Raw genomic sequence first — 12537 nt, 5'->3', positions numbered from 1 at the left:
TGTATAGCAGGCCATCTCTGCTCATCGGCACGGGGGGTGATTAACCCCTCCCGTGCCGACGATCGCTGCTATATGCTGATCAATACAGATCAGCATATAGCAGCTGAAAACAGCTTTCCGGGTCATCGGTGACCCGGAAAGCAATGGCGATTGGTGCTGTCCGAGATGGCACCAATCGCCATACGTGTCCCCACCAAAGATGGCGCCAATGCCACCCCCACGATCGCCGTGATAGGCCGGCCAGTGCCGGCCGGCCCATCATGGCGATCATACTGTAAAAACACAGTTTTGCCAGGTTCTGCACCCCCCAGCTAGGTAGCTGAGGGGTGCAGAACAGGTGTGTGTGGTGAAGGTCTACCATACTCACCTAATCTGGGCGTCTGGAGAGAAGATCTGCGGTCCGCGCCGTCCTCGCGTCTTCTTCGCTTCACTTCTGGGTTCGGTGGTCCAGCGTCGGAAATCTTCGGAAACGCTCAGGTCCTCGGGTTCGGCGGGTCTCGGCAATCTCCGGCAGCGTCGCTCTACTGCCCTCTAGCGGCTGATCAGTGAATATCATTCACTGATCAGTTGCTTTGGGTTAAAAAGATTTATTTATTTATTTTTTTTCCAATTTTTTAATTTTTTATTTTTTGCGCCCTAACGCCGCTGAGTGCTGATCAGCATCGCACATAAGTGCGCCGCTGATCAGCAACTCCTCCATTTTGGCGTAGGGGCGTTTTTCCCCCCCTATATCCTACCGCCACTGTCTGCTGATAAGTGCCGCACATAAGTGCGGCATTTATCAGCAGCTCCTTTCTTGGCGTAGGGATATTTTTTGTCAAAAAAACACGTAAAAAAACACTACACTACACCACACTACATGGAATAAAGTTTTACACTACACCACTACACATTTACATACCCCATATACCAATCCCCTTATAAAGATGGCCCCCAGGGTGTTTTGGGCGTCAGAGGCATACGCTATTATTGCCTCCGACACCGAAACAGCCAGTGAGGATGAATGGGGGGATCCTTCGTTCCTCCATTCATCCTCATCATCCTCATCATCCAGTGACGTGTCTGGGGGTAGCGTAGCGTACGCTGCCCCCCAGACACGTCTTTTCCGCCAGAACCATCCCAATAAGAGATCATGGTATGGCGTGAAATTCTACAAACTCTGTGAGAGTACCTCAGGGTACACTTACAGATTTAGGGTACGTGCACACTGCGGAATGGCGAAGTATAACCCTTTGTGCATTCCGCAGCTGGCACCCGCCGGCGGACTGATGGAGGCGCGCGTCTCCGCCCGTGTCATAGATTCCATATGCTCACTGTACCCCCTTGTTGGATTCCTTATGGGGTGTAGTTTCCATAATGGGGTCACTTGTGGGGGGTTTCTACTGTCCTGGCAGCACAGGAGCTTTTTAATTGCGACATGGCCTCCATCCTCCATTCCAGCCTCTAAATGGCGCTCTGTCCCTTTGGTGGCTTGCCCTGTGCCCATATGGCACATTATGTTCACATGTGGGGTATTGTCGTACTCAGGGGAAATTACCCTACACGTTTTGTGTTCACTTTCTTTTCTAACCCCTTGTGGAAAAGGAAAAAAATCAAGGCTAGACTAACATATAGTGTAAAAAATGTTTAATTTTCACACTAAATTATTGATTTTGTCTTGATTTTTTCATTTTCACAAGAGGTTAAAAGATCAAAAAACACTAAATGTGTAGAGCAATTTCACCTGAGTACGGAAATACCCTCATGTGGACATAAAGCACCATGCGGGTGCAGGGTAAGCCTCCAAAAGGAAGGAGCGCCATTTGGCTTTTGGAGGCTGGATTTGGCTGGAATGGATTTCGAGGGGCATTCAAAAGGCCCCTGTGTTGCCAAGACCGTTAAACCCCCCCACAAGTGACCCCATTATGGAAACTACACCCCTCAGGGAATGTAACAAGGGGTGTAGTAAGCATATGGACCCCACTGGTGACGGGCACAAATGTGGAACAATATGGCGTGAAAATAAAATATTAAATTTTTTACACTATAATGTTGGTTTAGCCTTAAATTTTTCATTTTCACAAGAGGTTAAAAGAGAAAAAAACTAACATAATGTGTAGAGCAATTTCCCCCGAGTCCGTAAATACCCCACATGTGGACATAAAGGGCCATGTGGGTGCAGGGCAAGCCTCCGAAGGGAAGGAGCGCCATTTGGATTTTGGTAGTTGGATTTGGCCAGAATGGATGATGAACGCCATGTCGCATTTACAGAGCCCTCGTGCTGCCAAAACACTGGAAACCCCCCACAAGTGACCCCATTCTGGAAACTACACCCCTCAAGGAATCTAACAAGGGGTGCAGTGAGGATATGGACCCCTTGATGACGGGCACATTTGTGCCGTGAAAGTGAAAAAATGAACATTTTAACTTTCACGTCACATTGTTCCACATTTGTGCCCATCACCAGTGGGGTCCATATCCTCATTGCACCCCTTGTTAGATTTCTTTAGGGGTGTAGTTTCCAGAATGGGGTCACTTTTGGGGGGTTTCCAGTGTTTTGGCAGCACGAGGGCTCTGTAAATGCGACATGACCCTTGAAATCCATTCCAGTAAAATACAGCTTCCAAAAGCCAATTGGCGCTCCTTCCCTTTGGAGGCTCGTCCTGCGCCCGCTTGGCACTTTATGTCCACATGTGGGGTATTTCTGTACTCGGGAGAAACTGCGCTACACGTTTGGTGTTTTTGTTTTCTTTTATCCCCTTGTAAAAATGAAAAATGAAGGCTAGAACAACATTTTAGTGTAAAAAATAGAATTTTTCCTTTTTTACACCACATTGTTCTGAAAATCTGTGAAGCACCTGTGGGGTCCAGATCCTCACCGCACCCCTTGTTACATTCCTTGAGGGGTGTAGTTTTCTAAATTGTGTCCCTTTAGTGGTGTTTTTTAGGTTTTGGCACCGCAGAGCCTCTGCCAACCTGAAGTGGTACAGTCAAAAACGACCAAATATAACGGAGGCATTGAAATTCACTAGGCGCTCCCTTATATCTGAGGCTTCTGGTTGCGTCAAATAGCTCAATAGGGCCACATATGGGGTATTTATATAAACTGCAGAAACGGGGCAATCAATATTGGGGTGCATTTCTCTGCTAATAGGTTTATCATTATGAAAGATATTGGATTACAATAAAATCTCTGCACAGAAAATAAAATTTTTCTAATTTCTTACACACTTAGCTTTTATTTCTGTGACTCCCCTAAAGGGTTAAAAAAACTTTCTGGATGTGCTTTTGCAGAGTTTGGGGGTGCAGTTTCTGAAATGGGGTGCTTTGTGGGGCTTTCTAATATACAGTCCCCTCAAATACACTTGGAAGGCTGGGTTCACACTACGTATATTTCAGTCAGTATTGTGGTCCTCATATTGCAACCAAAACCAGGAGTGGATTAAAAACACAGAAAGGATCTGATCACACAATGTTGTAATTGAGTGGATGGCCGCCATATAATGGCAAATATTTGCTGTTATTTTAAAACAACGGCTGTTATATTGAAATAATGGCCGTTATTTACTGTTATATGGCGGCCATCCACTCAATTTCAACATTGTGTGAACAGATCCTTTCTGTGTTTTTAATCCACTCCTGGTTTTGGTTGCAATATGAGGACCAAATACTGCCTGAAATATACGTAGTGTGAACGCAGCCATAACTTGAACAGGTCCCTAAAAATATCTGATTTTGAAATTTTACTGAAAATTTGGAAAATTGCTGCTAATGTTTTAAGCTTTCTATTGTCTTAAAAAAATGAAATATAGTTTAATAAAAGCTACCAACATAAAGTAGACATGTTGCTAATGCTATTTAATATATAATTTATGTGGCATAACCATTTTCTGTATAAGCAGAAAGGTTTCAAAGTTGGAAAAATGCATTTTTCACAATTTTTCACGTTATTTTGGTGTTTTTCATAAAGATTTGTTATAAGTATCGACTCCATTTTACCAGAAATGTAAAGTACAATATGTCTCGAGAAAACAATCTCAGAATCGGCTGGATAGGTAAAAGCATCCCGAAGTTATTAATGAATAAAGTGACACTGGTCATATTCATAAAATTTGTCTCTGTCTTTAAGGCCATTTCAGGCTCTGTCCTTAAGGGGTTAAATCAACAATCAACAACATTCTGGGTACTAAGAAGGTCTTGTAAGTACAGGACTTTCTACTTAGTACACGGCATTTAGGGTGTTGCAAAATGAACATTTAAAGCATGACTACCTGTATCTAACTTGCGTCCAGATACTTCACAAAACACTGACCCTTTTACACAACATGGACAACTCCGTTAGTAGAAATTAATAAAAAAAAAATAGATAGTGAATAATGCAGTATGCACACCAAAACAAATAAGTAGGTAATTCACCATGTGTGGAATGGGGGTACTGTGTGAGTATCTATCTATCTATCTATCTATCTATCTATCTATCTATCTATGCATCTATTTATCTATCTCCAATGAATACCCCACGGCACTACAACTTGTAGTTCAGTAATACAAATTTTTCAGGCATAATCCCACATGTACAGCACAGCAAGTAGCAGGTTAGGATGTCACGTTTCGGCAGCCAGTTGTCGCCATTTTCTGATCAAATATTGACATCCTCCCACGAGGCTTCCTGCACCCATGTTTCTCTTCGCCCAATACACTAGACAAGTGGTTGTCAACCCTTGTTTCTCTATCTACTGTTAAATTATCCCACCATGTCCTTAGAGCCTTTGGCTGAATCTAGTTGGTGCCAGATTACACGTCCCAGTAGGCTTCATACATCTATATCTATTTCTCTATACATTGGATCAGCATTCCCCAACCTGTGACTCTCCAGTTGTTGCCAAACTCCCAGTAGGCCGCATGCATCTATAGTTCAGTTTAGCTCATGCACTCGATCAGTATTCCCAATCTGTGATGCTGTAGCTGCTGTCAAACTACAACTCCTAACAGGCTGCATGTATGTGTACATTTCTCTTAACCCTATACAGTGGATCAGCATTCCCCAATCTGTGGCTCCTTTGGAGTTGCCAAACTATTACGCTTTCATGCATCTATATTTTTATTTTGCCCCATACACTGGACCAGGGTTCCCCAACCTGTGGCTCTTTAGCTTCTACCCAAGAACAACTAGCACCATCTATCAGGGCATAATAGGCATTGTAGCTTGGCAGCAGCTAGAGTGGCACAGGTTGATAAACACTAGCTCCTTACTCCTATTGATCATTTCTGTAATAGTTGATGGCTGCCGCCAATGCTTTCTTCCCAGTAACACTACCATTAATAACTGCCTCCCCCCAGTAATGCACAGAACAACCACTACACATGCCCGTCTTCCCCCTATCCATGGACATGCTCGTAAATCAGAAGAAATCCATTAGCAGAGCATTAGCTCATGAATACAGTCTACACATTGAGCGTCATGAGGAAGATTGGGAACCACTGGCTGGAACCATTCTTTTCATAATGGCGCCATTAGGTAGCACAATGGAACCTTAACTCATGCCTAAATGGTTTGAGTCTTATAAACAGACTTTGCACCATGGCAGAATGGATAGTAATGACCAATGAGCTCTACCCTACTGTGTCTTCCTCTGAATTACAAGGACACTGAGCAGATACTGAAAGCTTTTAATGGCCTCTTAATATGGCCCAGTGGCATCACACTTCTTTCAGATTAGCACTTAACCTTGACAATGGGAATGTGAAACATAAAATAGTATAAGCATCGGCACTGTTAATTAAACTCACGGCCGGGTCTATCCTTACACACCTGTCTCCGACCTGGGGACTGAGCTGTGACTGAATTATTGTGAAAATTCATCATTATTCCGCAGTGATTTACTGTAAGAGAAGCTTATGATGAGTATTGTGACAGTATGTATCTGATACATGACAGTCCTTTTATATTGGTGCAGAATTAAGATAGGTGCATTATAAAGTAATATAGTCTGATACTGTTATTACACAGAGAGATTGAATGCCTGTGAAGCCCACTTTCCCGCTAGAATGGGTCTGTTGTGTAGAAAACATCTTGACACCATATTACATCCTGAGTGGCCAAGGCTGGGGAGGGGAAACGGTATAAGCAGGGGTAGGGTAAGGTAAGCCTTATTCCTAGGTTTAAATGGGTAATGTTTCTCCTTGAGGAGAGCAACAGAGAGGCCATTCTTGCTCCATTGGCAAATTTGGGAAGAAAGATATGCAAAAGCAACTATCTAATGCAACCTTTTGGAGGTAGCTTTCCTTTTAAGTCAGTGTCTGACTATATTAAAGAAGCACTCCAGAATTTTTTTTTTATTAGTCCCCCCATTGCACAATGGCACATATACTCACCAGTGATGATAGGTGACCCACAATCTGGCTTCGTTCCAGTCCTGCGGCGCCATTCAAATCCCACGCGCATTCCCGTCACCGCCCTTCGGACCCCTCTTCTGTCTCCATGTCGATTGAAGGCTGGAAGTCACGCTCTCCCATAGAGAATGCACTGGAGTGACTTCTTGCCTTTAATGGACATGGAGACAGAAGAGGGGTCAGAAGAGCGGTGACTTGAACGCGTGCAGGATTTGAATGACGCCGAAGGCCTAGAACTAAGCCGCACCGTGGGGCACCAATCATCGCTGGGGGGGGGGGGAATAAAAAAATTCCGGAGTGCTTCTTTAAGAAGTCTTAAACCATCACTGAGGATTAAATAAGCCAGAAACTCCCCAGACGAGCCACATGCAGCTTGCAACCTGCAGTGTGAACAAAGGCATAGGGGTGCCGCGAATTTTTCCTTTTTTTCTGTGGTATCTGGGGGTTACGGCTACCTCCTGTTGGCTTACACTCCACCCAGGGGCATAGCCAATGTCTCTTGGGCCTTGTTGCAAGATGTCTACTTGGGCCCCCCCTTCCTCGACCAAGCGATGCTATCTCTCTCTCTCTCTCTCTCTCTCTCTCTATATATATATATATATATAAATACCAAAACCGATGTTACTAATAATACCAGTATATAGGAAATATTATTACCATACATATTACCACCATACTGTTACTGACCAAATCCTGTATACTGAGACCAATAATACCAGTATATAGGAAGAAAATATTACCGCCACACCACAACCACTACCATCACCACCATATTGTTACTGACCAAATCCAGTATACTAGATCCAATAAAACACAGTACCAGATAACACCAAGAAATATTACCACCACATACTCACTAATAACACCACATACTGACTAACATCACCGCTGCTGCTACTAACACCACCACATAATGACTAACACCACCACATACTAACACCAACACATACTGACTAATACCACCGCATACTGACTAACCCCACCGCTGCTACTGAATACACAGATCACTATCACCTCATACAGTAATCTAGAGGTAGCCCCATCCCTACACAGGCTCTATACACCATATACATTACAGTGCTGTTACATCTGGTGACTCACAGGGGGCGTCTTCTCTGATCGGAGTTCTTCCCTTTTCATCTTCTTCTCCATCTGCCCTGAGCCAATATGAGAACTTCTCCGAGCCACGAATCCACAGAATCTGCCAGACAGACATATTAGGCTCCTCACACTGGCACCATCCTCATCTCTCTACAAACTGCACATCTGTATTGGCCCCTTTACACCCCTTTTTCAGTTTGTGGACAGCCCTGACACTATGTGATCCCCCTTATTGTATATGCCCCCCTCTGTGTAGCCTCCTTATAGATGGCCCCTCTGTGCCCCCCCTACACCTATAGATGGCCCCTCTGTGTCGTCGTCCCCGCACACTTATAGATGGCCCCTCTGTGCCCCCCTACACCTATAGATGGCCCCTCCGTGTCGTCGTCCCCCACACACTTATAGATGCCCCTTCTGTGCCCCCCCCCCCACACACACTTATAGATGGCCCCTTTGTGCCCCCCCACACACACTTATAGATGGCCCCTCTGCCCCCCCCCACAATTATAGATGGCCCCCCTGTGCGCCCCCCCACACACACACTTATAGATGGCCCCTCTGTGCCCCCCCCCACACACTTATAGATGGCCCCTCTGTCCACCCCCCACACACACTTATAGATGGCCCCTCTGTGACCCCCCCACTTATAGATGGCCCCTCTGTCCGCCCCCCCCACTTATAGATGGCCTCTCTGTGCCCCCCACACACACACACACTTATAGATGATGGCCCCTCTGTCTGCCCCCCCACACACACACACTTATAGATGGCCCCTCTGTGCCCCCCCCACACTTATAGATGGCCCCTCTGTCCTCCCCCCCCACACTTATAGATGGCCCCTCTGTGCCCCCCCACACACTTATAGATTGCCCCTCTGTCCGCCCCCCCCCCACACACACACACACATACACACACTTATAGATGGCCCCTCTGTGTAAAGAATACAGTGTAAGAAGAAAAAAAAAACACTCAACTCACCTTACAACTCGCTCCCCCATCGCTGCTGTATTGTTCTCTTCTCCCCTGGCTGATGCTCATGGCATGGCATGATGCACATGTGCCAGGGAGCTCACTGTGGCCGTCGGCTGGGACTTCCGCTATGGAGAGCGTACCTGAAGTCCCAGGCGACGGCCACAGTAAGCTCCCTGGTGCATGTGCTGCCCAGGAATCCCCGGGACACCCCCAGGGAGCGGAGCGTCAGCCGGGGGCCAGTCGGACTGAGCATCTTGTGACCGCCAGCAAAACACTGCTGGCGGTCACAAGATTGCTTGATTCGGGGGAAGTGGCAGGACCAGGGGGACCCACTCGGGCCCCCTTTGCTGGCGGGCCAGGTCGCAGCGGCGACCGCTGCGACCACGGTTGCTACACCGGTGACTCCACCCATGTCTTGTGAGTGCTATAAATAGAGATTTGGCTCCTATCTGCCCAAATGTAGGCTTATTGTTAGCCCAGAAGAGGCCATTGATAGTGTGAGAATGCTAGAGTAGGAACCATGTCTTTGAGGACATCGTAACGAAGTGACATGGTACACTCTGTTTGATCAAATAGTTTGCTAAGATCCTCATTTTTTAATATCTATAGAGCAGGTTTTTATCATGTGTACGTCGGGAGGGAGTATGTACAGTAAGCACTTGCACCTGTAGGTTGCTGTTGCACTTTCTGTTTTTTTGTCTGCTCTGTCTAGATGTTTCGGGGTTCTTTACCCACATTATAAGTACCTCTCCAAGAACAAATCTGAATAACTCTCTCTCAGATAATTATTAGGACCACCCTTCTCCATTCATCAGACCCAAACACATTCAAACACATTTCATCAGACCCCAAAAATGTTATTTTTGCTCAATTCAGCCGGTCAACAAGAACAGACGGAGCAGTCATCCATCCCCAAAACTCCACAAAACACACATTTCTCATGTTTTACAGCCCCAGATCATAATGTGCAAGTGAATCTTTGTTGCTGCAGATATTTAAATATTTACCAACTTTAACACCAAGGGGGGCTTTGACTCTCCGATGGGATCACACATTTCCAAGTTAATATTCTTTGTATAATATTATGCAAATAGCAGGAAGTCTTTTTTTCCCTCTCTTTGCTTCAAGCCGTCTATCCCAAGGCGTTTATTCACTAAGTTGAAACAGATCAAGTTTTAATAATAAATAGCGCAAACAAGGCAGAAAGTTTATGTGATGTAATGCAGCTATGAGATGGGCCACTAGCGGTTCATTAGATAAACAAATATATCTTATTAGCTTTTGATGTGGTCTCATTTTCTCGGGTTTGATATTTTGTATGAATTATGGAGCAATGGTAATTATCTAAACAGAATAGATGACCTCCTATTATTAGGAAGGGAAATTATACCTCGACGGGAGAGTACCATAGATAATGTGGTCATGTAAAAGTCTAGTGTATACAGCACACATTTTGATAAGGGTTGCCACCCAGTTCCTCATGTTCCTTACGGCAAATATAACTAGTTAGCCTCTGGCAGTATATCTACCAAAGAGGAAGACCCTCCACGAGGAGACCGCAAGCTACAATAGTAGCCCAATAAGCAAACAGTAGACCTATACCCTATAGGAAATTGGATTAGGATGGGTACACATGCCTTATAGGTAGAGCTTTATGGCCCTTTGAGAAAAGCCCAGATCACATAGACCCTATATTTTTCCTTAAAGGGCAAGAACTAAATCATGGCCTCCCATTTCCACAGGTCAATAAACAATATGCATGGAATTGGTCACAAGATGGAAAATCATCCAGTGGGTCATCCTACACCTCTCTTATACCAGTAATTCCAATGGGAGGTGAACATACACAAGAACCTGGTATGATTTAGTGTGACCTAGAGCCAAGTAGCAGCCTGATTTGCTATGTGTTAGTGAAGGTCTAGTTCCATGCATAGACCATCATCTACATGGACCCACAAAGTCCCTGCTCATCTTGGCCCACCATGACGATCATCTTCCTTGCATCTCATCATGGAAGAGCTACAATGCCAGCCAGGTTCCCACCGGCAACTTGAAGGCCAGTCAATCGGACGCACCCTTTATAAGAGTATGTCTCAATACATTATATAGAGTTTGGAGAATTGTGCAATGAGTTTTTGGACTCTTAACTTATATTGTACAATAGAGAAGGCTATCAAAAAACACAAAGCTCAACGTTTAAAGGATAAAATCTTTGGCATTAATGTGCCAATGAAGCTATTCATGGTGGGGCATATAGATTGTTGGCTATTGTAGTCCCTTTGAAATATTTGTAACGCCTGGAGTAGTGGATCCACTGGACCGGCACCAGCGCTGGCACAAACCTCACCAGGGAGCGGAGTCTAAGGGGCCGCTGGTTTTCACCAGAGCCCGCCGCAAGGCGGGATGGACTTGCTGCGGCAGGCGACCCCCAGGTCGCTACCCCTGGCTTGGTTGCTGGTGACGGCAGGCGAGGCGTGGCAGGAGCAGTAGGCAGGAGATGGCACTGGCAAAGGTCTGCAGGTGAGAGCGCACGTGACAGGCTGAACGCAGGAACAGATGGAGTGACAGGGAAACAGGAACCAGGAACAGGGACTAGGGACCGGGTAACGGATAGGACTCAGGAACAGGGACTGGGACCAGGTAACAGATAGGACTCAGGAACAACAGGGGGCTGGGCCAAACGCTATGGGAAGCATGTAGGAGGCTCCAACACTAAGGACAGGGCATGCTGGGATTTATAGGGGAGTGATTGGGTGCAACTACCAATTAGGAGCGCACTGCCCCTTTAAATCTGAGACAGCCGGCGCGCGCGCGCCCTAGGAGGCGGGGACGCGCGCGCCGGCCGGCACAGCGGGAGACAGGAGCGTGGAGAGGTGAGGCGCCCCCCCGGGGCCGAGGTGACAGCAGCGCCGGGTCCCCGACTATGGACACCGGCTGCTGCATAGGGCAGGTAGCGGTCGCGGCGGCGGCCCGGGACGCGGGGCGCCGCCGCGGCCGTAACAGTACCCCCCCCCTTTGGCCTCCCCCTCTTTCTTGCCTGCAAATGGCACAGGAAGCCACAAAGTCTTTGACATCTTGGGATAGGCTGGGCCACCAGTAGTGGCGAGAGATCCGTTGGCCGGTCTTACGGACTCCCGGGTGCCCGGCCTCCAACGAGGAATGTCCCCAGTTCAAAATACCTCTTCGAAGCGCAGGGTGAACATGAGTCTTTCCGGGGGGTACTCTCTGAAGAGTGGAGGTGACGACTGGTACTAGGCGATCAGGCGGTATAACGTGGCAAGGGACCTTCTGTAAGTTCTTCCGGTGGTGAGAGGACACGACCTTAGTCTTGGGTACGGGGAGAGGGTACACCTCGGCAGAGAAGGCATCCGCCGAGTCTTGGTCTTCTGCCGGTAGGCCGGATAGAGGCTTGGCCGGGACAGGAAATGACAAAATACACTTGGTCTGAGGTGACTTGAGACACTGGTGGGAACAGTCCTGACCCCAACTGAGAATCTCCCCGGTTCTCCAGTCCAGCTGAGGGGCATGTTCTTGTAGCCACGGGAGTCCCAGGAGGACCGCGGGGGAAGAATGGGGCAGAACGTAGAAGGATATCTCCTCTTGATGTGAAGGACCCACCTGGAGGACTAAAGATGCGGTCTGGTAGTACACACGGTCGGTAAGAATTTCGCCCGTGACCGAGGAGATAGTCAGGGGCCTGGCTAGTCGGGTCACGGGTAGCCGCCATCTTTGGACCAATGTTGCCGCAATAAAACTGCCTGCTGACCCAGAATCGAGGAAGGCAGTAGTCAGATGATTTTGTCCTGAGGGAGTCCGGATGGAAACTGGCATAGACAGACTTGGAATGGTGGCATTTACACCTAGGGACACCTGTCCCACCGGACCTAGGTGCGAGCATTTTCCGGATGTTTGGGGACGTAGGGGACATCCCAGCCGGAAGTGATCGGAACCACCGCAATAGAGACAGAGATTCTGCTCCAGGCGCCGGATTCTTTCATCAGGCGTCAGGTGAGCCCGTTCCACCTGCATAGGAATCTCAGGAGAGGGTTGGGACATCGAAAGGTCAGGATTCTGGAAAACTGGCGCCAGCTG

The sequence above is a fragment of the Dendropsophus ebraccatus genome, chromosome 14 (genome assembly GCF_027789765.1).
Source record: "Dendropsophus ebraccatus isolate aDenEbr1 chromosome 14, aDenEbr1.pat, whole genome shotgun sequence".
NCBI classification, from domain to species: domain Eukaryota; kingdom Metazoa; phylum Chordata; class Amphibia; order Anura; family Hylidae; genus Dendropsophus; species Dendropsophus ebraccatus.
The sequence above is the reverse complement of the archived record's forward strand: the minus strand, read 5'-3'. Positions refer to the sequence as shown.